The following is a 26939-nucleotide window of genomic DNA, read 5'->3' on the forward strand; positions in this document are numbered from 1 at the left end:
GCCTGTAATCCCAGCTCTTTGGGAGGCCAAGGTGGGCAGATCATTTGAGGTCAGGAGTTTGAGATCAGCCTGGCCAACATGATGAAACCTTGTCTCTACTGAAAATATAAAAATTAGCCAGACTGGGCACAGTGGCTCACGCCTGTAATCCCAGCACTTTGGGAGGCCAAGGCGGGTGGATCATGAGGTCAAGAGTCCAAGATCAGCCTGATCAACATGGTGAAACCCTGTCTCTACTAAAAATACAAAAATTAGCCGGGCATGGTGGCAGGCATCTGTAATCCCAGCTACTCAGCCAGCTGAGGCAGGAGAATCGCTTGAACCTGGGAGGCGGAGGTTGCAGTGAGCCAAGATCGTGCTGCTGCACTCCAGCCTGGGTGACACAGCAAGACTCCGTCTCAAAAAAAAAAAAAAAAATTAGCCAGGCATGGAGGTGGCTCTCATGAAGGCAGCTCGCATGAGGCTAGGGAGCGCCGAGCCACGCGTCGTGCCCTGTGCCACCCAGACTAGTGAACAATACAGTCAGGATGGCTAAAGGTGACCCCAAGAAACCAAAGGGCAAGATGTCTGCTTATGCCTTCTCTGTGCAGACATGCTGCAGTGGGATAATTAAGGAATCAGAAAGACTGAGGGGTTGAGGAGGAATTATTTAATTATTTAGGTGCACCGACCCAGTCGGATTAACATCCAAAGGACTGAGCCATGAACAAAGAGTCAAGCTACCTTTTAAGCATTTTGTGGGGTGGAGGGAGATCTGTGCAGGGGGAAGCATATTACAGAAGCAAGAAACAAAGACAGTTATTTAATTAAGACATGCGTTACATCATTTCTTACTTTCCAAGGAACAACATGTTTTACGACTTGAGATTATCTGCCTAGTGACCTTGCAGCTGCACAGCTAGAGAAACAGAGTCTTCACAATGCCTGGGAAAGGGAGAGATAAGGCTCACTAGCCACAGGAAAATGTCAGTCAATTTTTAAAGGACTTCAGCTTTTTTTCTTTCTCAGGGAGAATTGGGTTTTCTTACATACAACTGAGTTTTTGCTTACACATTCTTTAATTTCTTTTTTTTTTCTGAGATGGAGTTTTGCTCTTGTTGCCCAGGCTGGAGTGCAATGGTGTGATCTCAGCTCACAGCAACCTCCGCCTCCCAGGTTCAAGCCATTCTCCTGCCTCAGCCTCTGGAGTAGCTGGGATTAAAGGCATGAGCCACCATGCCCGGCTAATTTTTTGTATTTTTAGTAGAGACAGGGTTTCTCCATGTTGGTCAAGCTGGTCTCGAACTCCAGACCTCAGGTGATCCGCCCGCCTCAGCCTCCCGAAGTGCTGAGATTACAGGCGTGAGCCACTGCGCCCAGCCTCTTTAATTTCTTTTAATTCCTGTTCCAATGCAGAGAAGAACATAAGAAGAAAAACCGAGAAGTCCCTGTCAATTTTGCAGAATTTTCCAAGAAGTGCTCTTGGAGGTGGAAGACAATGTCCAGGAAAGAGAAATTTAAATTTGATGAAATGGCAAAGGAGGATGAAGTGTGCTATGATCAAGAAATGAAGGATTATGGACCAGCTAAGGGAGGCAAGAAGAAGAAGGATCCTAATGCCCCCAAAAGGGCACCGTCTGGATTCTTCCTGTTCTGTTCAGAATTCTGCCCCAAGATCAAATCCACAAACCCCAGCATCTCTATTGGAGATGTGGCAAAAAAGCTGGGTGAGATGTGGAATAACTTAAATGACAGTGAAAAGCAGCCTTACATCACTAAGGCGACAAAGCTGAAGGAGATGAGAAGGATGTCGTTGACTATAAGTTGAAAGGAAAGTTTGATGGTGCAAAGGGTTCTGCTAAAGTTGCCCGGAAAAATGTGGAAGAGGAAGATGAAGACGACGAGGAGGAAGAAGAGGAGGAGGAGGACCAGCAGGATGAACAAAGAAACTGTTTATCTGTCTCCTTGTGAATACTTAGAGTAGGGGAGCACCGTAATTGACACATCTCTTATTTGAGAAGTGTCTGTTGCCCTCATTAGGTTTAATTACAAAATTTGATCATGATTCTGTAGTCTCTCAAAGTGCTCTAGAAATTGCCAGTGGTTTACGTGAAGTGGCCATGGGTGTCTGGAGCACCCTGAAACTGCATCAAAGTTGTACATATTTCCAAACATTTTTAAAATGAAAAGGCACTCTCATGTTCTCCTCTCTCTGTGCACTTTGCTGTTGGTGTGACAAGGCATTTAAAGATGTTTCTGGCATTTTCTTTTTATTTGTAAGGTGGTGTTAACTATATGGTTATTGGCTAGAAATCCTGAGTTATCAACTGTATATCTCTATAGTTTGTAAAAAGAACAAAACAGCCAAGACAAACTCTTGATGCTCCTTGCTCGGCACTGAGGCTGTGGGGAAGATGCCTTTTGGAGGGGCTGTAGCTCAGGGCATGTACTGTGAGGCTGGACCTGTTGACTATGCAGTGGGCATCCATTCAGCTTCAGGTTGTCTTGTTTCTGTATACAGTGACATAGCATTCTGCTGCCATCTTAGCTGTGGACAAAGCGGGGTCAGCTGGCATGAGAAGTTTTTGTTTGTTTGTTTGAGTTAAGTGGGGTAGTTTTTAAACAAACTGTAGAACTCTTCATTGTCAGCAAAGAGCCACTGCATCAATGAAAGTTCAAGAACCTCCTGTACTTAAACACGATTTGCAACATTTTTGCTTTTTTTTGGTATGTTTAGAATGCTGAAATGTTTTTGAAGTTAAATAAACAGTATTACATTTTAAAAAAAATAGCCAGGCATGGTGGTGGGCGCCTGTAATCCCAGCTACTTGGGAGGCTGAGGTGGGAGGATGGCTTGAGCCCAGAAAATCGAGGCTGCAGTGAGCCAAAATCATGCCACTGTGCTGCAGCCTGGGCGATAGAATGAGACTCTGCTTCAAAAACAAGCAAACAAACAAACAAACAAAAACTCTGAAAGAAGCACTAGCAAAGAATTATGAGAGCATCTGAAAGGAATAATAATAACTCTTTTTTTTTTGAGATGGAGTTTTGCTCTTGTTGCCCAGGCTGGAGTGCAGTGGCGCAATCTCAGCTCACCGCAACCTCCGCCTCCCAGGTTCAAGCGATTCTCCTGCCTCAGCCTTCCGAGTAGCTGGGATTACAGGCGTGCACCACCACTCCTGGTTAATTTTTTGTATTTTTAGTAGAGACAGGGTTTCTCCATGTTGGTCAGGCTGGTCTTGAACTCCCGACCTCAGGTAATCCATCCGCCTCGGCCTCCCAAAATGCTGGGATTACAGGCGTGGGCCACCGCACCCGGCCACAATAATAACTAACTTTTATTGGGCACTCACTATGTTCTAAGCATCTTCTAAATGCTTTACATGTATTAATTTAATCTTCACAAAAACCCTATGATGTGAGTGGGTAGCACTCTTTTTAGAAAACTCAGACACAGAGTGGTTTAATATTGAAGGGGAGGAAAAATAACTTCTTTTTCTGCCCTTCATAGTTCTTAGACAGGATGGGCCTCTGTAACACAGGACAGATAACAAGAGAAAAACAGGCTGGGCACAGTGGCTCATGCCTGTAATCCCAGTACTTTGGGAGGCCTAGGCGGGAGGATTGCTTGAGCTCAGAAGTTTGAGACCAACCTTGGCAACATGGCTGAGACACTGTCTCTACAAAAAATACAAAATAAAATTAACTGGGCAGTGGCAGGTGCCTGTATTCTTAGCTACTTGGGAGGCTGAGGTAATAGGATCACCTGAGCCCCGGAGGTTGAGGCTGCAGTGAGCTGAGATTGTGCCACTATACTCTATCCTGGGCAACAGAGCAAGATCCTGTCTCAAAACAAAACAAAACTCCAGAATTTAACAACATGTATACCTCCTAGGTATCCATAGGAGATAAACAGAGAAAGGAGTAAACCTCAAAGAGGTGGCTTTGAATTCAGGGTTCCATACCATCGTTTGCTGGACAGGGAAAGAAGGGTGTGGAGAAGGCTGATAAGGAGGGAGCCGCCAGGAACAGCAGAGGAAACAAGAGTGAGGTTTGCTGCGCCGATTTAAATCAGAGCCATCTCTACTGATGAGTTCCTAGTGATTTAGAATCATCCTGCTTTTCCTGGTACAGAAAGGAAGACAACCCTTACAAATGGAGACTTCCCGCCAGGCGTGGTGGCTCATGCCTGTAATCCCAGCAATTTGGGAGGCCAAGGCGGGTGGATCACCTGAGGTCACTAGTTTGAGACCAGCCTGGTCAACATGGTGAAACCCCATTTCTGCTAAAAACACAAAAATTAGCTAGGTGTGGTGTCATGCACCTATAGTCCCAGCTACTCGGGAGGCCAAGGCAGGAGAATTGCTTGAACCTGGGAGGCAGAGATTGCAGTGAGCTGAGATCATGCCACTGCACTCCAGCCTGGTGACAGAGTGAGATTCTGTCTCAAAAAAAACCAAACAAACAAACAAACAAAAAATGGAGACTTCCTTTATAGATTAAATTTCCTTTACAAAAGGGTAATTTCTACTGTTTTCAGAGCTTCTCCTGTATCTGTAGCTTCTCAAAATCGTCAGGTCAAAATAGTCCTTATGCTAAGGAGGCATATTTTGTGCTGGCATATGCTGGTCTCCTACAATAACTCGCCAAAGATCACAAAACTAATAAGGGAATTCGGGCAGTCTGGCTCCACACCTGTGTCCTGCGTCATCTCACTGGAGATCTTTACAGGACAAGGCAAGTCACTTGGTAACTTCTAATTAGAGGGATCAAGGAAGACTTCATGGAAAAGGCAGCATTTGAATTAAGCCCTGAAAGTAAAGTAAAAGAGCATTCCAAGTTGGGAGCGTAGATACAGAGATGCAAAAAGAAATGTTTGGGGGTAAGCATTTGGCCTGGCACAAGAAGGTGGAAAATATTGAGGGGGAATTTGGACTCTCTACTAAGTGTCTGCACACTATTGTGAAGGTATTGAGAAGTCAAAGATTTTTTCTGAGCCCTTTTTTCTAGCCCTTTAATACAAAATAGCTAATACCTATGCCAGGCATGGTGGCTCAAGCCTGTAATCCCAGCACTTTGAGAGACCAAGGCAGGAGGACTGCTTGAAGCCAGGAGTTCAAGACCACCCTTGCCAACATAATGAGACCCCCATCTGTATATTAAAAAAAAAATCAGGGCCAGGTGTGGCACTCACACCTGTAATCCCAGCACTTTGGGAGGCCAAAGTGGGCAGATCACAAGGCCAGAAGTTCGAGACCAGCCTGCCTAATATGGTGATACCCTGTCTCTACTAAAAATACAAAAATTAGCCAGGCGTGTTGGCAGGTGCCTGTAGTCCCAGCTACTCGGGAAGCTGAGGCAGGAGAATCGCTTGAACCCGGGAGGCAGAGGTTGCAGTGAGCCGAGATCGTGCCACAGCACTCCAGCCTGGTGACAGAGTGAGAATCTGTCTAAAAAAAAAAACAAAAAACTAACATCTAATATGGGGTGGTGGTAGAGGAGAAAAATTTCTGGTATCTATTCTAGAAGTGCAACTTCATTGAAAACACAAGACATAAGAACACTCAAAAAAATGATAGACAAGTTTAAAAATGTGATACAAAAGATGTTTCAAGGTTGTGCATGGCCAGGCGCGGTGGCTCACGCCTGTAATCCCAGCACTTTGGGAGGCCGAGGCAGGCGGATCACGAGGTCAGGGGGTTGAGACCAGCCTGACCAACATGGTGAAACCCCATCTCTACTAAAAATACAAAAATTAGCTGGGCGTGGTGGCGGGTGCCTATAATCCCAGCTACTCAGGAGGCTGAGGCAGGAGAATTGCTTGAACCCCAGAGGCGGAGGTTGCAGTGAGCCGAGATCGCGCCACTGCAGTCCAGCCTGGGCGACAGAGCAAGACTCTGTCTCAAAAAAAAAAAAAAAAAAAAAAAAAAGTTGTAAGGTTGTGCATGATTAATTGTTTAACAAACCACATGGTTTTGCAAATTTAAGGTTCTATTAATTGTTTCTTTGGTTTGAATGGACGGTTTGCAAGTAGAAGAAGAGTCTGGAAAAGGCTTTGGGCAGTTGAGACAGGTTTTGGAAGGAAGCTTCTATGGTTTGAATGTGTCCTCCAAAACTCATGTGTTGGAAACTTAATCCCCAATGCAACAGTATTAGGAGGTGGGGCCTAATAAGGTGATTAGGTCATAGCGTTCTGCTCTCGTGAATGGATTAATGTCATTTTTGAGGGAGTGGGTTAGTTATCTCGAGAGTGGGCTGTTGTAAAAGTGAGTTTGGCCTCCTTTTGCTCAGTTGCCCTTGCCCTCTCTTGCTCTTTTGGCCTCTGCCATGGGATGACTCAGCAAGAAGGCCCTTGTCAGATGCTGGCACTTTGATATTGAACTTCCAGACTCCAGAACTGTGAGAAATAAATTGATTTTCTTCATAAATTTCCCAGTCTGTGGTACAGTGTTATAGCAACACAGAACAGACTAAGACAGAGGCTATAAATAATGGACGGCAAGCCCTATTGCCAAATGTGGGAATAAAATGGTTAATGCTGAAACTGACTGCCCAAGAACCGTCTCCTTACCTTCATAACGCCCCAGGGAGAGGAGAATCCCAGTAATGAGTGACTGGAAATAATAAACTGGCTGTGACAGGAGCCTAGGTGTCCAGATGTAGGCAGCTCCAGACTGACTTTGTGGTTCCACAATCCAGAGTGAGAAAATTCCAAGGCTTCCTCCTAGACCACATCCTAAATGCATAAGAATTGCCAGAGAAAATTATCCAAGATATGGAAATGGGCAAAGGAGATTACTAGGTTTCCTTTCAATGGAATTGTTATTACTGCCTATTGGAATTTCTGGAATTTTTGGATTTTATAGGGTTGTGCAATTTAACTGATTTCTTATTGACTAAGTTATTTTATAATTTTGTAGGAAATGAAGTAAAATTGTAAAAAAAAATCTGATGGTAAGGCAAATTCTTTTTTTTTTTGAGACAGAGTCTTGCTCTGTCACCTAGGCTGGAGTGCAGTGGCACAATCTCCGCTCACTGCAAGCTCCGCCTCCCAGGTTCATGCCATTCTCCTGCCTCAGCCTCCGGAGTAGCTGGGACTACACGCGCCCGCCACCACGCCCAGCTAATTTTTTTTTTGTATTTTTAGTAGAGATGGGGTTTCACCATGTTAGCCCGGACAGTCTCGATCTCCTGACCTTGTGATCCACTGGCCCCGGCCTCCCAAAGTGCTGGGATTACAGGTGTGAGCCACCGCGCCCGGCCTGGTAAGGCAAATTCTTATCCATAGCAATGCAAATAAATTTTGTCTGATAAAGATACAATTGATTTCTCCTCTGCAGAAGAGAGAACACCAAAGATTACATTTTATTGCACTGTAGGATTTTTTTTTTTTTTTTTTTTTTTTGAGACAGAGTCTCGCTCTGTCGCCCAGGCTGGAGTGCAGTGGTGCAATCTCGGCTCACTGCAAGCTCCGCCTCCCGGGTTCACGCTATTCTCCTGCCTCAGCCTCTCCGAGTAGCTGGGACTACAGGCGCCCGCCACCACGCCCAGCTAATTTTTTTTTTGTATTTTTAGTAGAGACGGGGTTTCACCATGGTCTCGATCTCCTGACCTCGTGATCCGCCTGCCTCGGCCTCCCAAAGTGCTGGGATTACAAGCGTGAGCCACCGCGCCCGGCCTGCACTGTAGGATATTAACCAGTTTTGCATCTATTTGAAAACCATTTTATCTTTTCTCTTTGCCTCTCTGTTCCTCAAATTCCCTTTGAAATAATCTTAACATCTTACCAGTGCCCTCATTAATTGAATTGAATAAAATATTTGACTTGTGATCATTCTATATTTGCACAAAACTATGTTTTTGAATTTTTTTTTTTTTTTGAGACAAGGTCTTACTCTGTCACCCAGGCTGGAATGCAGTGGCACAATCTTGGCTCACTGCAGCCTCAACTTCCCAGGCTTAAGCAATCCTCCCACCTCAGCCTCCCTGGTAGCTGGGACCATAGGCTCATGCCACCACACCTGGCTAGTTTCTTGCATGTTTTGTAGAGATGAGATTTCACTATGTTGCCCAGGCTGGTCTCAAACTCCTGGCCTTAAGAGATCAGCCCCCCTCAGCCTCCCAAAGTGCTGGGATTAAAGGTGTGAGCTGCGGTGGCTCATGCCGGTAATCCCAGCACCTTGGGAGGCTGAGTCGGGCAGATCACAAGGTCAGGAGATCGAGACCATCCTGGCTAACACGGTGAAACCCTGTCTCTACTAAAAATAGAAAAATTAGCTGGGCGTGATGGCAGGCTCCTGTAGTTCCACCTACTCAGGAGGCTGAGGCAGGAGAATGGCATGAACCCAGGAGGTGGAGCTTGCAGTGAGCCGAGATCATTCCACTGCCCTCCAGCCTGGGTGACAGAGCCAGATTCCATATCAAAAAAAAAAAAAAAAGGTGTGAGCCACTGCGACTGGCCCTTGTTTTTACATCTTAAAATATTATACTTTACATTGTTAATTCCTGCAGGTTTTCCAGTGTCTAGGCTAATCAGAAGAAAGTAAATGCCACAATTTTCACAAATGGACCAAAAGTAGTTTCCAGAAACTCTATCTGCAGTGCTTGTTGGCAACTCTGATAATTCTAATGGAGTTTTAAACAGACATTTATGAGAATTAGAAAAGGGGGAAAAGCATTTACTAGGAACTGTATATTGCCAATTACTGTGCTAAATACACAGACGTTAATCTCACTTATTCCTCAGAAAATCTTTGAGATCTTTGTCCTAATTTTGCAGGAATAAGCAGGAAATATTTGAGTAAGTATGGTAACACCCAACTGCAGATCAAGTCACATAAGTGGAAAATTACAATAATGGTTCATGAACCCTGGTGGTTAAAAGGTCATACCATAAAAAGGGTGGACAATTCAGTAAACATGTGAATGAAAGGACAACCAGCAAGATTAAAGTCATAAACAAGAGAAACTGGTGCCAGGGCTTGGGCGGGTGCTCTTAATTACATAGGCACAGCTTGAAGGTGTCTTTGTTACTTTAGACCTCAGTTAGCAACAGATCTTCCCTCACACACCCACCTTCCACCCTCTGCCTCCCTTCCTGAGCAAGAGAGGGAATTTAGCATTCACTTCAGTGCCTGCCTTCCTACATCAAGACCTATGTACATACCAGGCAAAATGAACTCTTTAAGAATAAAAGAAAAAAAATCTATGTACTGTGATTCTCAAAAGGATTTGTACTCCATGGCCAGAAGGCAGCAAGAGTGACTAGAAGCTGATAGAACTGAGGTAGCCTCTTAGAAACAGAAAGAGAGTACGTCCCTCCACTGTATCTGCAATACTATCTAAAACACAAGATCTAGCCGGGAGTGGTGGCTCCCACCTGTAATCCCAGCACTTTGGGAGGCCAAGGCAGGCAGATCACTTGAGGTCAGGAGTTCGAGACCACACTGGCCAACATGGTAAAGCCCTGTCTCTATTAAAAATACAAAAATTAGCCAGGCGTGGTGACACCCACCTGTAATCCCAGCTACTTGGGAGGCTGAGAGAGGAGCATCACTTGAACCTGGGAGGTAGAGGTTACAGTGAGCTGAGATTGCGCCACTGCACTCCAGCCTGGGCAAGAGAGTGAGACTCTGTCTTAAAAAATAATAATAAATAAATAAGATCTGATGCAAAATGGAATAATGCTAACTTTTTTATTTTTTGAGACGGATCTGGCTCTGTTGTTCAGGCTGGAGTGCGGTAGTGTGATCACAGCTCACTGAAACCTCAACCTCCTGGACTAAAGCAATCCTCCCACCTCAGCCTCCTGAATAGCTGGGACCACAGGTATGTGCCACCATACCTGGCTAATTTTTTATTTTTTGTAGAGATGGGGGTCTCACTATGTTGCTCAGGCTGGTCTTGAACTCCTGGCCTCAAGTGATCTTCCTGCCTTGGCCTCCTAAAGTGCTGAGATTAAAGGAGTGAGACGCCATGCTCAGCCAGCATAATGCTAATATTTAAAAGATTGGTTGTTATATTTTTCTCTATTTTTGCCTCTATACTTGATATATTTTATGAAAAATAAGTTTATTGTCAAGAAAAAGAAAATCTGGAGGAAAAAATATTTAAATTATTTAATTATTTATCTTGATTTTGAACCCCCACCCCATAACAGAAGAGAGATGGGAAGGTAGCAAGATGCCAGCTGCTTTTTTTTTTTTTTTTTGAGACAGGGTCTCACTTTGTCACCCAGGCTGGAGTGCAGGGGCACAATCTCGGCTTACTGCAGCCTTGGCCTCCTGGGTTCAAGGGATCCTCCCGCCTCAGCCCACCAAGTAGCTGAGACCTGGGGCACCACCACACCCGGCTAATTTCTGTTTTTTTTTGTAGAGAAGGGATTTCACCTAAGCTGGTTTCAAACTCCTGGACTCAAGCGATTCTCCTGCCCTGGCCTCCTAAAGTGCTGGGATTATAGGTGTGAGCCACCATACCCAGCCTCCAGCCGCTTTTCTTTTCTTTGTGTTTTTTGTTATGTTTTGTTTTTGAGACGGAGTCTTGCTCTGTTGCCCCAGACTGGAGTGCAGTGGTGCAATCTTGGCTCACTGCAACCTCTGCCTCTGGGGTTCAAACGATTCTCCTGCCTTGGCCTCCAAGTTTAGCTGGGATTACAGGTGCGCGCCACCATGACTGACTAATTTTTTTGTATTTTTAGTAGAGACATGGTTTCACCATGTTGGCCAGGCTGGTTTCAAACTCCTGACCTCAAGTGACCCACCCTCCTCGGCCTCGTAAAGTGCTGGGATTACAGGCATGAGCCACCGCGCCCGGCCACCAGTTGCTCTTAACTACCCCTCAGGGACCTTGTGCTGCTCTTGCTTCTCCAGTCATGGGCTCTACCTACCAGCATCCGGCCTCCCTGGTCAGCATCCCTTTTTGTCTTCTACTTGATAGATGTCTGCTTCTCTTGGAAATTTTAGGACAGTTCATGGAGATCCTACATATACAAGATTTGCTGGCTTTGGCCACAAAGTTTCTTCAGGCCTGATTTCCTCCTCCAGCTCCCCAGTCCTGACTTCAGTTCTCACTCCACCCTGCCACCTGTATCTTCTACTTCTCCTGTGTTTGCACGTTTTATTTTATATTCTCATAAACAGATTCCCCATCCACACACATACTGCCCAAACCAGTGCCTAATGGTTCTACGATTTATCAAAGAGTATCTGCGGTTACCAAATCAGAGCCTGGGGACACCCGCATGGTTTCCCCAAGCAGCCAACTTGTTTCTGTTGTCACACTGCATTCCGGCAGGGCTGCCCAGGTCATTTGAAGGAATCTGGGCCTCCAGCAGCACTTGAGGGTGGCTCTGGGAAAGCACCTTCACTCTGCAGGGCGCCTGCTTGCTGAACAGGAAAGCCGGGGGCTTTCTGAGGCTGCACAATCAGAACCTGCTGGTGTGTTTTTTGTTTGTTTGTTGTTTTTTGAAATGGGGTCTTGCTTTGGTGCAGTGGTGCAATCATAGCTCACTGCAGCCTCGACCTCCCAGGCTCAAACAATCCTCCCACCTCAGCCTCCCAAGTAGCTGGGACTACAGGCATGCACCACAAAGCTGGCTGATTTTTGTATTTTTTGTAGAGAAGGGGTTTCGAACTCCTGGCCTCAAGTGATCCTCCTGCAATGCCCTCCCAAAGTGCTGGGATTACAGGCAGGAGCCACCGCGCCCGGCCCTGCTGATGTTGTAACAGGTTTTGCCACTGCCTGGTACCATACTCGTGATGAGGGTGGCTGTTTTAGGGGAGCCCTGAATCAGCAGAGGGGACCAGTGCCTGCGCACAGGAAGTCTTAGGGCACGTCCCAGCCCTTTCTTTTCCCTCAACATCTCCTGAGGAGCCTGTAGTCACTCTGACACTGTCACAGTGCCTCTGGAGCCCCTCCTTTCCCTAAGTCCCATCCACAACTCCTTGGGACAAATGGTTTTGCAGCACTCTCACCTGGCCCAGGTCTCCTTCTTGTCCATAGGGCTGTTATGACAGCCTTTGACGGACACCTCTCTGAGACCAGGTGCCACTCTTGACCTTTTCCTGAGCAGCTGATTTGCTTCCTGTCAATAGAAAGCAACACAGCTGGTCTGGTATGTCTTATTCTTGATAAATCTCTTCGTTCTTTTGAACCCGCTGGCTCCAGGGATCACACTTCTTTCTGAAAACCTGAGTTGTTCCCATTGAACTTGCCAGAGGCCTTGTCAGGAGGTTTCTCTGTTTCAATTTTTAGTTCTCGGCTCCGTGAGGGATGAGAATGCAACATGATGCTGCAGCCCTGCTGTCTTCTCAGTGAAGGCTGAAGGTGTGTGGCGTGGAAGGTGAGAAGGTGGCACAGACAGGGTCGCTCCACGAGAGGAGGAGTGCAAGGAGAGAGGAGAGGCGGCCAGAGGACTCAGACCTCCGGGACCCTCCGGGTAGGGGGCACGAAGATGAGCCAGGAAAAACCTTGAGAAGGAACAGCGCAAGGCCGGCTGGGGCCAGAGCCAAAGAGAGGGTCATCAGCCGCAGAGGTGGGTGAGGGTCCTGAGCGCTCACTGCTGACTGTTAGGCACCGCTGAGGGTATTGCACTCTCACCATTCAGTGCCATGAAAGGGAGGGAGGAAGCAGCACTGACATACAGAGGGCAGGAGGGCAGAGAGAACCGGTTTGGGCTGGTTGTTTTTGTTTTTGCCATGGAGGAACACGTCAGTCCACAGAGGGGAAGGCTCAAGAAGAAAGGAAAACACTGAACATGCAAAAGGCGAAGGAAATAATTGACCGAGCCAAGTCCCCCTTGAAGAAGGAGCCTTGGAAAAGCATGTGAAGGTGGGAAGTCGTTGTGTTCATTGAAGCAGAGGGTGATACCCCAGGGTGCACAGTCTGATCAAGTCTGATAAAGGTGGACAGAAGCTCCCAGCTCAGCCTAATGGTGGCATCTCCTCAACTCCTATCCCCCAGTCTGAATCTTGGGATCTTAGCAGTGCGTGGGCCTGGAGACCAAAGCAATGTTAGGAGAAGGATGAAGGCCTGTCGGGAAAATAAAAAGTGTGAGCGTGGCTGGCTTGCTCTGAGCCAATTTACTCATGGGGGTGCCTGGAAAGAGGACATGAAGGAAGAGAAAGAAAGAGAAAACACACACACACACACACACACACACACACACACACTAGCCAAACCCACAGGGCAGGCTTTAGTCCATTTTTCCTGCAGTCACCTATAAGGGAGAATGAGATGAGAAAGTGAACACAAGAAGCCAGGCCCTAACATAGATCCCTGCATGCCTTCTGACCTCCCTCCTGCCCACTGCATGGAGGCAAATGAAGAGTAGAAGAAAGCTTCCAGCGCCAGGCCTGGGATTGGGTGCACACTGACTTGGGTCCCCAGTAAATACACCACAGAACTTCTTAAGTCATCGCTCTTCTCAGTCATGGGAGCGACTGGGGTCCGGGATCAGCACAAGTGCTCAAGAGCTTAGAACTGTGCCAGGCTGTTCTAACATAAAAAGGCACTCTCCATAGCTGCTGAATGCATGACTACTTGAATGTATTCATTATAATGTATATTAGTTATATATTTTTGAGACGGAATGTCTGTCACCCAGGCTAGAGTGCAGTGACGTGATCTTGGCTCACTCCAACCTCCACCTCCCGGGTTCAAACGATTCTCCTGCCTCAGCCCCCTGAGTAGCTGGGATTACAGGCACCTGCCACCATGCCCGGCTAATTTTTGTATTTTTAGTAGAGACAGGGTTTCACCATGTTGGCCAGGGTGGCCTTGAACTCCTGACCTCAGATGATCCACCCGCCTCAGCCTCCCGAAGTGCTGGGATTACAGGTGCGAGCCACTGCACCCAGCCCTAAATATCTCTTGAATGAATGACTAAATGTATTTACAGTGCATTGGAAGAAAAATATATGATTGGCATGTTAAACCCATGATTTCACAAATAATATTGGTTAGAAAAGGCTAAATTTAAAAAAATGAATTGACTTAAAGTTGATTTCAAGAAAGATATAAATAGAACCTGGGAGGTTAAGGCTGCAGTGAGCCAGGCTCACACCGCTGCACTCCAGCCTGGGTGATAGAGTAAGACCCCGTCTCGAAAGGAAAAAGAAAGAAGGAAAGAAAGAAAGAAAGAAAGAAAGAAAGAAAGAAAGAAAGAAAGAAAGAAAGAAGGAAAGAAAGAAGAAAAAGAAAGAGAGAGGGAGAGAGAAAGAGAGAGAGAAAGAAAGGAGAGAAAGAGAGAGAGGGAGATAAAGAAAGGGGGAAGAAATAAAGAGAAAAAAGAAAGAGAGAGATGGAGATAAAGAAAGGGGGGAAATAGAAGAGAGAAAGAAGAAAGGAGAAAGAGAAAAAAGAGAGAGGGAAAGAGAAAGAGAGAAAAAGAAGGAAGAGAAAGAAAGAAAGAGAAAGGGGGAGAAAGAAAAAAGAAAGAGAAAGAAAAGGAAAGAAAGAAAGAAAGAAGGAAAGAAAGAAGGAAGGAAGAAATAAGTAAAATAATATTACAAGCAGTGCTTGGTACAGCATTGAGCCCGAGGTGCTTCTCCCCCACTGCCTGTGTCACCCACAAGGGCCTACATCACCTTCTGCCTGGCTGGCAGAGAGGAAGGAAACTCATTAAGTGTCAGATGGTGGATGTGCACTTTGCCTAGGTATCTCCTTCCCCTGCTCCCAGCCCTCTTAAATTTATTCCTCCGGAAGTACTATCAACCTTAGAGAAGTTAACTTGTCCAAGATCAATCAACTATAACTGGCAGAGGCAGAATTCAAACTAAGCTCTGCCGACTTCAAAGCTTGCTCCTTTCACTGTCTGCCAGCCGAGAAGAAGAGAGTGGTCAGTGTATACAGCATTGTTCAGCCTGGGAGAGGAAGGACGAGGGAGTTTGCCTAGGAGTTCCCCTGTCTTCATGAAGTCAGTGGAGAGACCTTCTGCTGAGCTACTGTGGGGGAATTTGATAAGAAATCACCCTGATTGAAGCTTTTATCCTGTTCTGATAGAAAATTCAAAGAAATAAAAGCACTGGAAAGGGGAGACCCTTGGGGAGTAAATGTACCACCATCCACGATACTTTAGGTTGGGACCAATCGATTTATCCATTGGGTATATACTTTCACACTTATCCCCATATTTGAGGAAGGGCCAAATTTTTATGACTTTTCCTTACTATAGAGATCTCTAACTCCTTGTTACTCAAAGTATGGTTTGTGGACCAGCAGTAGGGTGACCAACCATCCCGAATGCCTGGAGCTCCGAGATTTTCTGGGACAAGGGACTTTCAGTGCTAAAACTAGGGTAGTCCTGGGATGAGTTGGTCACTCTAACCAGCAGCACCAGCATCTCCTGGGAGCTTGTTAGAAATGGAGAATTCCGGGCTTACTGAATCAGAATCTGCATTTGAACAAGACCATACACACATTCAGGTCTGAAAAGCATTTCTCTAGGTTAAATATTGGTAGAGTGGGTTGAATGGTGGTGGGTGGGCTTTATCTAATCAGTTGAAGGCCTCAATAGAACAACCCCTATATTAGTCAGGATTTTCTACAGAAACAGAATCTATAAACTTAGTTTAAGGAATTGGGTCCCACAATTGTGGGAGCTTGATGAATTCAAAATCTGATGCGGGAGACCCAGGAAGGAGCTGCGGTTCAAGTCCAAAGGCAGTTAGGCTGGAGACCCGGGAAAAGCCAATATTGCAGATGAGGTCCAAAGCCATCTGCTGGCAGAATTCCCTTTTGCTTGGGGAGGTCAGCCTTTGGTTTGATTCAGGCCTTCAACTGATTAGATAGAGCCCACTCTCATTATGGAGGGCAATTCACTTTACTCAAAGTCCATCAATCTAAAGGCAAATCTCACCCCAAAACACCCTCACAGAAACATCCAGAACAATGTTTGACCAAATATCTGGGTATCATGGCCCAGGTAATTTGACATAAAAAATTAACCATCACAGAAATCCCTGGAACCCGTGTTATCTTATCTGAAAAAGGAGTCTTTGAAGATGTTAGAAAGGATCTTGAAATGAGGAGATTATCCTGGATTCTCCAAGAAAGCCCTCAACTTAATGACAAGTGTCCTTATAAAAGACACACAGGGCCAGGTGTGGTGGCTCACACCTGTAATCCCAGCACTTTGGGAGGCTGAGGCGGGTGAATCACCTGAGGTCAGGAGTTTGAGACTAGCCTGGCCAACATGGTGAAACCCCGTCTCTACTAAAAAAAATACAAAAATTAGCTGGGTGTGGTGATGGGAGCCTGTAATCCCAGCTACTCAGGAGGCTGAGGCAGGAGAATTGCTCGAGCCTGGGAGGCGGAGGTTGCAGTGAGCTGTGATCGGGCCTCTGCACTGCAGCTTGGGTGACAAGAGTGAAATTCCATCTCAAAAAAAAAAAAAAAATAGACACACAGGCTGCCATGGTGGCTCACGCTGGATCGCTGGAGGCTAGGAGTTCAAGGCCAGCCTCGGCAACATAGCAAGACTCCCATCCTCTATTTTATAAAAAGAGAGAGAGAGAGAGAAAGGAGAGACATATCGAAGAGATGAAGGCTGTGTGAAGGTGGAGAAGAGATTGGGGTAATGTGGCCACAAACCAAAGAAGCCACGGAATGCCTCCAGCCACCAGAAACGGGAAGAGGCAAAGAAGAGTCCTCCCCAAGAGCCTCCAGAGGGAGCGTGGCCTGCCAACACCTTGATTTTGGACTTCTGGCCTCCAGAACTGTGAGAGAATGAATGTCTACTGTTTTAAGACACCAGTTTGTGGCAATTGGCTATGGGAGCCACAGGAAGCTAATACAACTGGGAAATGGCAAGAAGCTTGTCTACCTGACTTCTCTGCAGGGCGGTGGGTCCACACCACGCACTTGCACACATACTAGGAGGGAGGCCGGAGGCAGTCCTCGCTTCCTCAGGGACCCCTTCCTGCTGGTCTCCTCCCACCTCCTGCCCGGGTTCTGCTCTGCCACAGTAGCTCATTTCTGTGTCTCCACCACTAGCCGGCATCTCCTCCCTGCTCCGCACCACAGTCCTGTGTGCTTCACTCTGCAGACCCCAGGCTCCAAATATGTCATCTTTATTCTCTCTCTCAGGTCTAAGAGGCCTTCATCCCTCGCCTCAGCCCTGGGCCCACCTGCTGCCACTGTCTCTCAAGTCACAAGCATTTATTGTGCATCTACTAGGAGTCGGGCACTTGAAGTGCTGGGGGCCCCTAGAAGTTCCTGCCCTCCAGAAGTTCACTGTCTGCTCAGTAATTTCCCATCATCTCACCTCTCTGAAAACATGGCCTCTGGCCACTGATTTCCAGGAATCTGCTTAGTGCCTGCACCTGCTCCCCCTCACAGGCTGCAAGGATACCTGTGTGTGGGATATTAGAGCTGTAACTGCAGAGTCTCTTTCAAAGGTGCACAGTTTCATTTGTTGGTCGTCACTGTGGAAAAAACCATATGCCAAATGAAAGTAAAGCAAGGGGCTGGGCATGGTGGCTCACGTCTGTAATCCCAGCACTTTGGGGGGCCGAGGTGGGTCGATCACTTGAGGTCAGGAGTTCAAGAACAGCCTGGCCAACATGGTGAAACCCCGTCTCTACTAAAAATATAAAAATTAGCTAGGCGTGGTGGTGAGCCCCTGTAGTCCCAGATGCTCAGGAGGCTGAGGCAGGAGAATTGCTTGAACCCAGGAGACGGAGGTTGAAGTGAGCCAAGGTTGCACTACTGCACTCCAGCCTGGGCAACAGAGTGAGACTCTGTCTCAAAAAAAAAAGAAAAGAGAGTAAAGCAGGGGCTGAATTTGACATAAATAATGACAAATTATTATTTCATTAAAGCCACAGACCTAAGGCCTAGTCTTATTTGTATAAGAAACGATAAGGAACAATGATGTTACATTTTCTAATCTAGAGTAGCTAAAAGTTTACATAAATGTTAACCCAGTACTAGAAAATGTGATGATAGGTCTGATTCCATATCTTGCATCTTAAAAAAATCATACAGTAAAATCCACTTCAATAATCAAGATGTTTAATCAGTATAGATTTGTGCGTATTTATTCCCGTGTTACGCTCTGTGAGTCCAAGCATAACTCATTCTATTGTGCTTTGCTTTATCACACCTTGCAGATACTGCACGTTTTACAAATGGAAGGTTTGTGGCAACCCTGCCTGGAGCAAGGCTATCGGTGCCATTTTTCCAACAGCATATGCTCACTTCACGTCTCTGTGTCACATTTCGATCATTCTTACAGCATTTCAAACTTTTTCATTATTATAATTATGACTGTGATTATTATTTTGAGACAGGGTCTCGCTCTGTTGCCCACGCTGGAGTGTCGTGGTGCGACCACTGTAGCCTCAACCTTCTGGGCTCAAACAATCCTCCCACCTCAGCCCCTTGAGTAGCTGGGACTACAGACGCATGCCACCGGTTTTTTTCTTTTTTGTAGAGACAGGGTCTCATTATGTTGCCCAGGCTGGTCTTGAACTCCCGGCCTCAAGTGATCCTCCAGCCTCAGCCTCCCGAAGTGCTGGGTTTACAGGCATGAGCAGCGACCTTTGATGTTACTATTCTAATTGTTTTGAGGTGCCACAAATCGCACCCATATAAGACAGCAAACTTAATAAGTGTGCGTGTTCCAATTGCTCAACTGACCAACCGGCTATTTCCCCATCTCTCTCTCCCCTTCCGTGGGCTTCCCTATTCCCTGAGACACAATAACATTGAAGTTAAGCCAATTAATAATCCTACAATAGCCCCTAAGTGTTCAAGTGAAAGGAATAGTCACACATCTCTCACTTTAAATCAAAAGCTACAAATGATTAAGCTTAGTGAGGAAGGCATGTCGAAAGCTGAGATCGGCCAAAAGCTACACCTCTTGTGCCGGTTAGTCAAGTTGTGAATGCAAGGGAAAAGTTGTTGAAGGAAGTTTAAATGTCACTCCAGTGAACATACAAATGATAAGAAAACAAAACATCCTTATTGCTGATATGGGGAAAGTTTGAGTAGTCTGGATAGAAGATCAAACCAGCCACAACATACCCTTTAGCCAAAGCCTAATCCAGACCAAGGCTATAACTCTTCAATTCTGTGGAGGCTGAGAGAGGTGAGGTTATCTATAGAAGAAAACTTGGAAGCTAACAGAGGCTGGTTCATCAGATTGAAGGAAAGAAGCCAGCTCTGTAACATACAAGCACAAGGTGAAGCAGCAAGTGCTGATGTAGAAGCTACAGCAAGTTATCTAGAAAATCTGGCTAAGATCACTGATGAAGGCGGCTGCACTGAACAACAGATTTTCAATGTAGATAAAACAAACAGCTTTCTCTTGGATGAAGAGGCCACATAGGACCCTCATAGCTAGAGAGGAGAAGTCAATGCCTGGCTTCAAACTTTAAAGAACAGGCTGGCTCTCTTATTAGGAGCTAATGCAGCTGGTGGCTTTAAGTTGAAGTCAGTGCTCATTTGCCATTCTGAAAATTCTAGGACCTTTAAGAGTTATGCTAAAGCTGGCCAGCGCGGTGGCTCACGCCTGTAATCCCAGCACTTTGGGAGGCCAACGGGGGGTGGATCACCTGAGGTCAGGAGTTTGAGACCAGCCTGGCCAACATGGCAAAACCCCATCTCTGCTAAAAATACAAAAATTAGCCAGGCGTGGTGGTGCATGCCTGTGATCCCAGCTACTCAGGAGGCTGAGGCAGGAGTATCACTTGAACCCAGGAGGCACCCGGGAGGTGGAGGTTGCCGTAAGCTGGGATCACACCACTGCACTCCAGCCTGGGCAACACAGCGAGACTCTGTCTCAAAAAAAAAAAAAAAAAAATTATGCTAAAGCTATTCTTCTTGTGCTCTATAAATGGAATAGCAAGGCCTGAATGACAGTATATCCGGTAATTAGCACGGTTTACTGAATATTTTAAGCCCACTATTGAGATTTACTGCTCAGAAAAAAAAAAAAAAGATTTCTTTCAGAAAATTACCGCTCATTGACAGTTCACCTGGTCACCCAAGGGCTCTGATGAAGATGTACAAGGAGATAAATGTTGTTTTCATGCCTGCTAACACAACATCCAGTCCATAGCCCATGGATCAAAGAGTAATTTTGACTTTCAAGTCCTATTAAGAAATACATTGGCCGGGCATGGTGGCTCATGCCTGCAATTCCAGCACTTTGGGAAGCTGAGGTCGACGGATCATGAGGTCAAGAGATCGAGACCATCCTGGCTAACATGGTGAAACACCGTCTCTACTAAAAATACAAAAATTAGCTGGGCATGGTGACGCATGCCTATAGTCCCAGATACTTGGGCAGCTGAGGCAGGAGAATCACTTGAACTTGGGAGGCAGAGGTTGCAGTGAGCCAAGATTGCGCTACTGTACTCCAGCCTGGTGACAGAGCAAGACTCCATCTCAAAAAAAAAAAAAAGAAAAGAAAAAGAAAATGTATGGGCCATAGCTGCCATTGATCGTGATTCCTCTAATGGATCTGGGCAAAGTAAATTGAAAGACTTTGGAAAGAATTAATCATTCTAGATGCCATTAAGAACATTCATGATTCATGGGAGAAGATCAAAATATCCACATTAACAGGATTTGGGAGAAGTTGATTCCAATGCGCATAGTTGACTTTAGGGGGCTCAAGACTTCTGTGGAGGAAGTAACTGCAGATGTGGTAGAAACAGCAAGAGAAGTACAGTTAGAAGTGGAGCCTGAAGATGTGACTGAATTGCTGCCATCTCACAATCAAACTTGAATGAAGGAGGTGTTGCTTCTTCTGAATGAGCCAAGAACCTCTTTTCTTGATGTGGATTCTACTGATGAAGACGCTGTGGACATTGTTGAAATGACAACAGAGGATTTAGAATATTACATAACATAGTTCATAAAGCAGTGGCATGGTTTGAGAGGATTGATTCCAGTATTGAAGGGAGTTCTACTGTGGGTAAATGCTATCAAATAGTATCACATGCTACAGAGAAATCTTTGGTGAAAGAGTCAATCGATGCAGCAAACTTCATCATTGTCTTATTTCAGGAAATTGCCACAGGCATCCTGATCTTCAGCAGCCACCACCCTGATCTTCAGCAGCCACCACACTGAGGCAAGACCCTCCACCAGCAAAGATGACTCACTGAAGGCTCAGGTGATCATTAGCATTTTTTAGTAATAAAGTATTTTACAAGACCAGTGCACTAACCCATGAGCTATGGAGCCTTAATAAATTCCAGCTGGGCGCGGTGGCGCACACCTGTAATCCCAGCACTTTGGGAGGCTGAGGAGGGTGGGTCACCTGAGGTCAACAGTTCAAGACCAGCCTGGCCAACATGGAGAAACCCCGTCTCTACTAAAAATACAAAAATTAGCTGGGTGTGGTAGCCGGGGCCTGTAATCCCAGCTATTCAGGAGGCTGGGGCAGGAGAATCGCTTGAACTCGTGAGACAGAGGTTGCAGTGAGCCGAGATCGCGCCACTGTACTCCAGCCTGGGTGACACAGTGAAACTCTGTCTCAAAATAAATAAATAAATAAATAAATAAGATATATATGTTGTGCTGGATGCAGTAGTGGATGCCTGTAATCCTAGCACTTTGGGAGGTCAAGGCAGGTGGACTGCTGGAGCCCAGGAGTTTGAGACCAGCCTGAGCAACATAGTGAGACCCCATCTCTAAAAAAATACAAAAAATTAGCTGGCTGTGGTGACTCATGCCTGTAGTCCCAGCTACTCAGGAGGCTGAGGTGGGAGGCTCGCTTGAGCACCGAAGGCAGAGGTTGCAGTGAGCCAAGCTTGTGCCACTGCACTCCAGCCTGGGCAACAGCATGAGCCCTGTTGTTAAGAAAAAAAAACAAAAACGGCCAGGCACGGTGGCTCATGCCTGTAATCCCAGCACTTTGGGAGGCCGAGGCAGGAGGATCACGAGGTCAGGAGATCGAGACCATCCTGATTAACACGGTGAAACCCCATCTCTACTAAAAATACAAAAAATTAGCTGAGTGTGGCGAGCGCCTGTAGTCCCAGCTATTCGGGAGGCTGAGGCAGGAGAATGGCGTGAACCCAGGAGGCGGAGCTTACAGTGAGCCAAGATCATGCCACTGCACTCCATCCAGCCTGGGAGACAAAGTGAGACTCCGTCTCAAAAAAAAAAAAAAACAACCTCAAGGCTGAACTGACCTTTAGCACCAAAGAGACCATTCTGTCTCTCCTCTCTCAGGTTTAACTTTCTCATAAAAATCTTACCCCCAGTCCATTTTAACTTAACTCACAATATATGCCTGGTACTATGCAAGACTCTGGAAATGTGAAGAGGAACAAAATAGCTATGGCTGACCCCTAGTCGGCCACAGTTTATAGTCTACCAGAAATAGTTATCAAAGTGTGGTCTGGGGACCTCGGAGGAGGGAGAGAGAATCTTGGAGCCCTTTTGGGGCTGTGTGTGAAGCCCAAACTACATTCCTGTATTCATAATAATATAGCCAGTTCTCATTCTTCATGGTAGTTATGTTCTATAAAGTTGCTGTGAATGCTGAATAACTGAATACTGAATTATTGCTCTTAAGGGAAATACAGGGTTAGGTTCCTACAAGCCTCTGGTCATTTTTGTTAACCAACCAATATGTAACCTTGTTTTCTGTGTATTTCTATTTAAAGATACCTTAACATAAGAGGATGGTGGCATGTATGCCATCTCCCATTCACGTTCCTACTTCCCTGGAAGGCTATTATGAGATGAATTCTTATGCCTTTCAGGTTCTGATGAGATTAGGGCTTTATGCTGTGGCCCCCTCAGAATAGAACTGCAGAATACTAAAGCCCTTAGCTGCAGCTAAGAATGATCTTCTCGAAAGGGCGTCCCATGGCTTGCCTTGTAGTTATCTGGCCCCTTTTGTTTTGGTGTTGTCCTTTTGGTGAGTGGGACAAAGACCATAGGAGCTGGCGCCTTGAGCCACTCTTCCTTTTGCTGTTTACGTAAGTGTCAAACAGTCTGATCTAAAAGTAGCCTGTTGTACCTTTCCGGTTCAACCAGGCAGGCCTTGTCCTTGTCCTCGTGTGTGCTTGACAAATAGGAAAGACCAAGAGGCAGATATTAGATCAGCATATTGCCCAGGCATTCTGCTCATCACTAGCCCATCTGACCCCTACATCTGCAGCCTGAAACCCAGTGATGAGAAAATTCTCCATGTTGCAACCCTCATAAATGGCATTAACCTCTTCTAGAAGAAGATGGATTGCAAATGATTTTTAGATGTTCTTGTGGATAATACTTGCAGTATCTACACATTTAACGTTTATTCATATTACCATCATTGCAGAACACAGGGGTAAAAAAGCTGCGAGTTGAAGGAGGAGTCTTTGCTTCTCCAAAGGAGACTTCTCTCCTCTTTTGCTCTCTCAGGAAAGAGGGGACTCTAAAATAGTTCACTTACAGTGGACCACGCAACATGGCTAAAAATGAGGCCTGCCCAGAGACCAAGGCTTGTCACAACTTCCTCTGTCATTCTGTGAAACTTAGTCTTAAACAGACCAGGGTTTTGCCTGGCTAAAAACTGTATTCTCTGCTTTATCTGAAGTGAAATGTATTTCTCCTGTTCCAGCCAGTAACCAATCCAACTACCTTATTGTGGAAAAATAAATAAATTATAAGCATCCTCAAGATGCATTCACTTTCAAAGTTTTATTATTTACTGGCTCACAAAGTAATAATATACACTGTAAAAAAGTGTGCAAGGCTGGGCGTGGTGGCTCATGCCTGTAATCCCAGCACTTTGGGAGGCCAAGGTGGGCGGATCACAAGGTCAGGAGATCAAGACCATCCTGGCTAACATGGTGAAACCCTGACTCTACTAAAAATACAAAAATTAACTGGGCATGGTAGTGCGCACCTATAGTCCCAGCTACTCAGGAGGCTGAGGCAGGAGAATCGCTTGAACCTGGGAAGCAGAGGTTACAGTGAGCCAAGATCGCGCCACTGCACTCCAGCCTGGCAACAGAGCGAGATTCCGTCTCAAAAAATAAAAAAATAAAAAAAAAAGGGCAAAATACAAAAAGTAGAAATAAGCACACAGAAAAATCAGTCTCGCATCTACAAGAAGGCAACAACTGTTAACATTCTAAGATACTTCCCTTAAGTCCTTTATGTATTTTTTTCCTTTACACAAGCACAACTCCATATGCAATCTTGTGCTTAGCCTTTTGATTCACATCGTTTCATATTTCTCCATGATTTCACATTGTAAATATTTTGTTGACTAACTGCATAGCGATTTGTGGATGCATCAAAATTTACCTAACTCTTCCTCAAACATGTGGCACGTAGGTTAAGAAGCTTGTCATTCTTGACACAAGCTATCTGAATGAATGACAGACGGTATGGTGTGGTTAAAATAGCAGTGACTTTGCAGTCACATTTTTTGACCCATGTTTGAGATCTGGGTCAGCCACTTGTAACTTGTGTGACTTTAGGCAAACTACTTAATTTCTCTGAGCCTCAATTCCTTTCCCGGTCTATAAAATAGGACCGGTAACTTCCACTTCACTGAGTTGTTCTAAGTCAGGAGTGGACAGACTATAGCTCAGCAGCCAATTCCAGGCCGCTCTCTGTTTTTGTAAAAAAAAAAGTCTCAAAGGCACACAGCCATCTCCATTCATCTATACATCTTGTATGGCTGCTTTTGTACCACAAGGGCAGAGCAGAGAAGTTGTGACAGAGATATGGCCTGCAAAAATATCTGGCCCTCTATAGAAAAGATTTGACGACCCCTATTCTAAATAATGGACGTGAAAGTAATTCTGTAGACAAAAAAAAAGCCTAGCCAAATGTGAAAGATTATTCATGGCAGAGCCTACAGTAGGTGCTCATTAAATATTTGTTCTAAGGATGTGTAGCTAGATGGAGAATTTTATTCACCAGAATCCCTGCAGAATGAGTCTCTGTTTGGGAGAAGCATGAAGGAGAAGGTGATTCAGAAGAGCATCTGGATGGGGTGAGAACCCTGTGCAGAGGGACAGAAAAGGAGATTTTTAACACCTGGGAAACTATAGGGACAAGGAGAACTGTGTGAAGATGTTTAGAAGCTTTCTGCATGATGCTCTGAATAAAACTCCTATGCAGCCCAATTAAAGTAATCTGCAGTAAAGAAAAACATGGTTCTTTAAGACTTTCAGAGCAAGACCAGTGTTTATTTAACCACAACTTAATGTAGGGATTGGATCACAAGGAGTATAGCTTTCAAATAGATTATCAAATGGACAGAATAAAAATAACAACTCAGGCTGGGCATGGCAGCTCACGCCTGTAATCCCAGCTCTTCGGGAGGTCAGGGCAGGAGGATCACTTGAGCCCAGGAATTTGAGACTAACCTGGGCAACACAGTGAGACTTCATCTTTATATTTTAAAATCAGCTAATTGATTAAATAAAAATAAAAATGTCTCTGGGCATGGTGGCTCATGCCTGTAATCCCAGCACTTTGGGAGGTTGAGGCGGGTGGATTACTTGAGGTCAGGAGTTTAAGACCAGCCTGGCTAACATGGTGAAACCCCATCTCTATCAAAAATACAAAAATTAGCTGGGCACGGTGGCGTGTGCCTGTAGTCCCAGCTACTCAGGAGGCTGAGGCAGGAGAATCACTTGAACCCAGGAGGTGGAGGTTGCAATGAGCCGAGATAACGCGCCACTGCACTCCAGCCTGGGTGACAGAGCAAGACCTCTGTTTCAAAAAAAAAAAAAAAAATCTGCCCTAATATTGAATTTATAATACAAAATTTTAATTATTAGCACTCTCCCATAAAGCACAATGAAGAACATCTTATTTAATAAAAAGAGGATAATATTTCACTGAGCAGGCTGGGCACAGTGGCTCATGCCTGTAATCCCAGCCCTTTGGGAGGCCAAATTGCTTGAGCCCAGGAGCCTGAGCAACACGGCAAAACCTCATCTCTACAAAAATTACAAAAATTAACCGGGTGTGATGGTGGGCTCCTTTAATCCCAGTTACTCAGGAGGCTGAAGCACGAGAATCACTTGAAACCGGGAGGTGGAGGTTGCTGAGCCGAGAACGTGCCATTGCGCTCCAGCCTGGGCGACAGAGCAAGACTCTGTCTTAAAAAAACAAAATACAGGCTGAGCAAGGTGGCTCACGCCTGTAATCCCAGCACTTTGGGAGGCTGAGGTGGGAGGATCACCTGAGGTCAGGAGTTCGAGACCAGCTTGGCCAACATGGCGAAACCCCATGTCTACTAAAAATACGAAAATTAGCTGGGGTGGTGGTGCACACCTGTGATCCCAGCTACTCGGGAGGCTAAGGCTGGAGAATCACCTGAACCTGGGAGGTGGAGGTTGCAGTGAGCTGAGATCGTGCCACTCTACTTCAGCCTGGGCGACAGAGTGAGACTCTGTCTCAAAAAAATAAACAAATAAAAATAAATAAATAAAAACAAAAAACAATTTTAAAAAATAGTAGTAAGGTCAGACTTTTGATGATATATTTTTTTGAGTTCCCTAGTGCTATTCTGCCAATTTTTCTATTGGACAGCTTTTTTTCCCCCATTGCTGATTAATAAGCTCTCAAATGAGGCCCTATAGGCAGTCTATGGACAGTACATTAAATACTGGATATTTTTGTTTATTTATTTATTGAGACAGTGTCTTGCCATGTGGCCCAGGCTGCAGTGCAGTGGCAAGATCACAGTTCATTGCAGCCTCAAACTCCTGGACTCAAAGCAGTCCTCCCAGTTCAGCCTCCTGAGCAGCTAGGACTATAAGCATGGGCCACCAAGACCAGCTAATTAAAAAAAATTTTTTTTTGTAGAGATGAGTGTCTAACTATGTTGCCCAGGCTGGTCTTGAATTCCTGGCCTCAAGTGATCCAGACAGATGGGACTATAGGTGTGAGCCACCATGCCTGGATATTTTTATTGGGAGGAGGGGGTGTCTGTCAAAATTAACCAAGAGGAAGTGAAAAAGCATAACAATTATCCACGAAAG

At 45.6% G+C, this 26939-nt stretch overlaps 3 long non-coding RNA genes and 1 pseudogene across 3 annotated transcripts in view; 1 reads left to right on the forward strand and 3 right to left on the reverse strand.

The window, feature by feature from the left end:
• Nucleotides 1–433: 433 nt before the first annotated feature.
• On the forward strand, nt 434–1950 carry LOC134731452 (high mobility group protein B3-like; annotated as a pseudogene).
• Nucleotides 1951–2030: 80 nt separating this feature from the next.
• LOC134731454 (uncharacterized) lies at nt 2031–12049 on the reverse strand. The gene is made up of 3 exons (XR_010113732.1): nt 10865–12049; nt 6551–6715; nt 2031–2527 (listed from the first exon to the last, which is right to left on the reverse strand). It is a non-coding gene; the product is annotated as an uncharacterized lncRNA (long non-coding RNA).
• Nucleotides 12050–12802: 753 nt separating this feature from the next.
• On the reverse strand, nt 12803–14788 carry LOC134731456 (uncharacterized). Its single transcript, XR_010113734.1, has 2 exons — nt 14693–14788; nt 12803–13008 (listed from the first exon to the last, which is right to left on the reverse strand). It is a non-coding gene; the product is annotated as an uncharacterized lncRNA (long non-coding RNA).
• An 11-nt stretch (nt 14789–14799) lies between these two features.
• Nucleotides 14800–26939, reverse strand: part of LOC129490174 (uncharacterized) — a 33893-nt gene continuing 21753 nt past the window's right edge. Inside the window, exons 3-4 of the long non-coding RNA XR_008660185.2 lie at nt 17243–17402; nt 14800–14921 (exon numbers count right to left, since the gene is read on the reverse strand). This is a non-coding gene — a long non-coding RNA (uncharacterized lncRNA). The remainder of the gene's footprint in view (nt 14922–17242; nt 17403–26939) is intronic.

This window comes from Symphalangus syndactylus, chromosome 9 (genome assembly GCF_028878055.3).
Source record: "Symphalangus syndactylus isolate Jambi chromosome 9, NHGRI_mSymSyn1-v2.1_pri, whole genome shotgun sequence".
NCBI lineage: Eukaryota > Metazoa > Chordata > Mammalia > Primates > Hylobatidae > Symphalangus > Symphalangus syndactylus.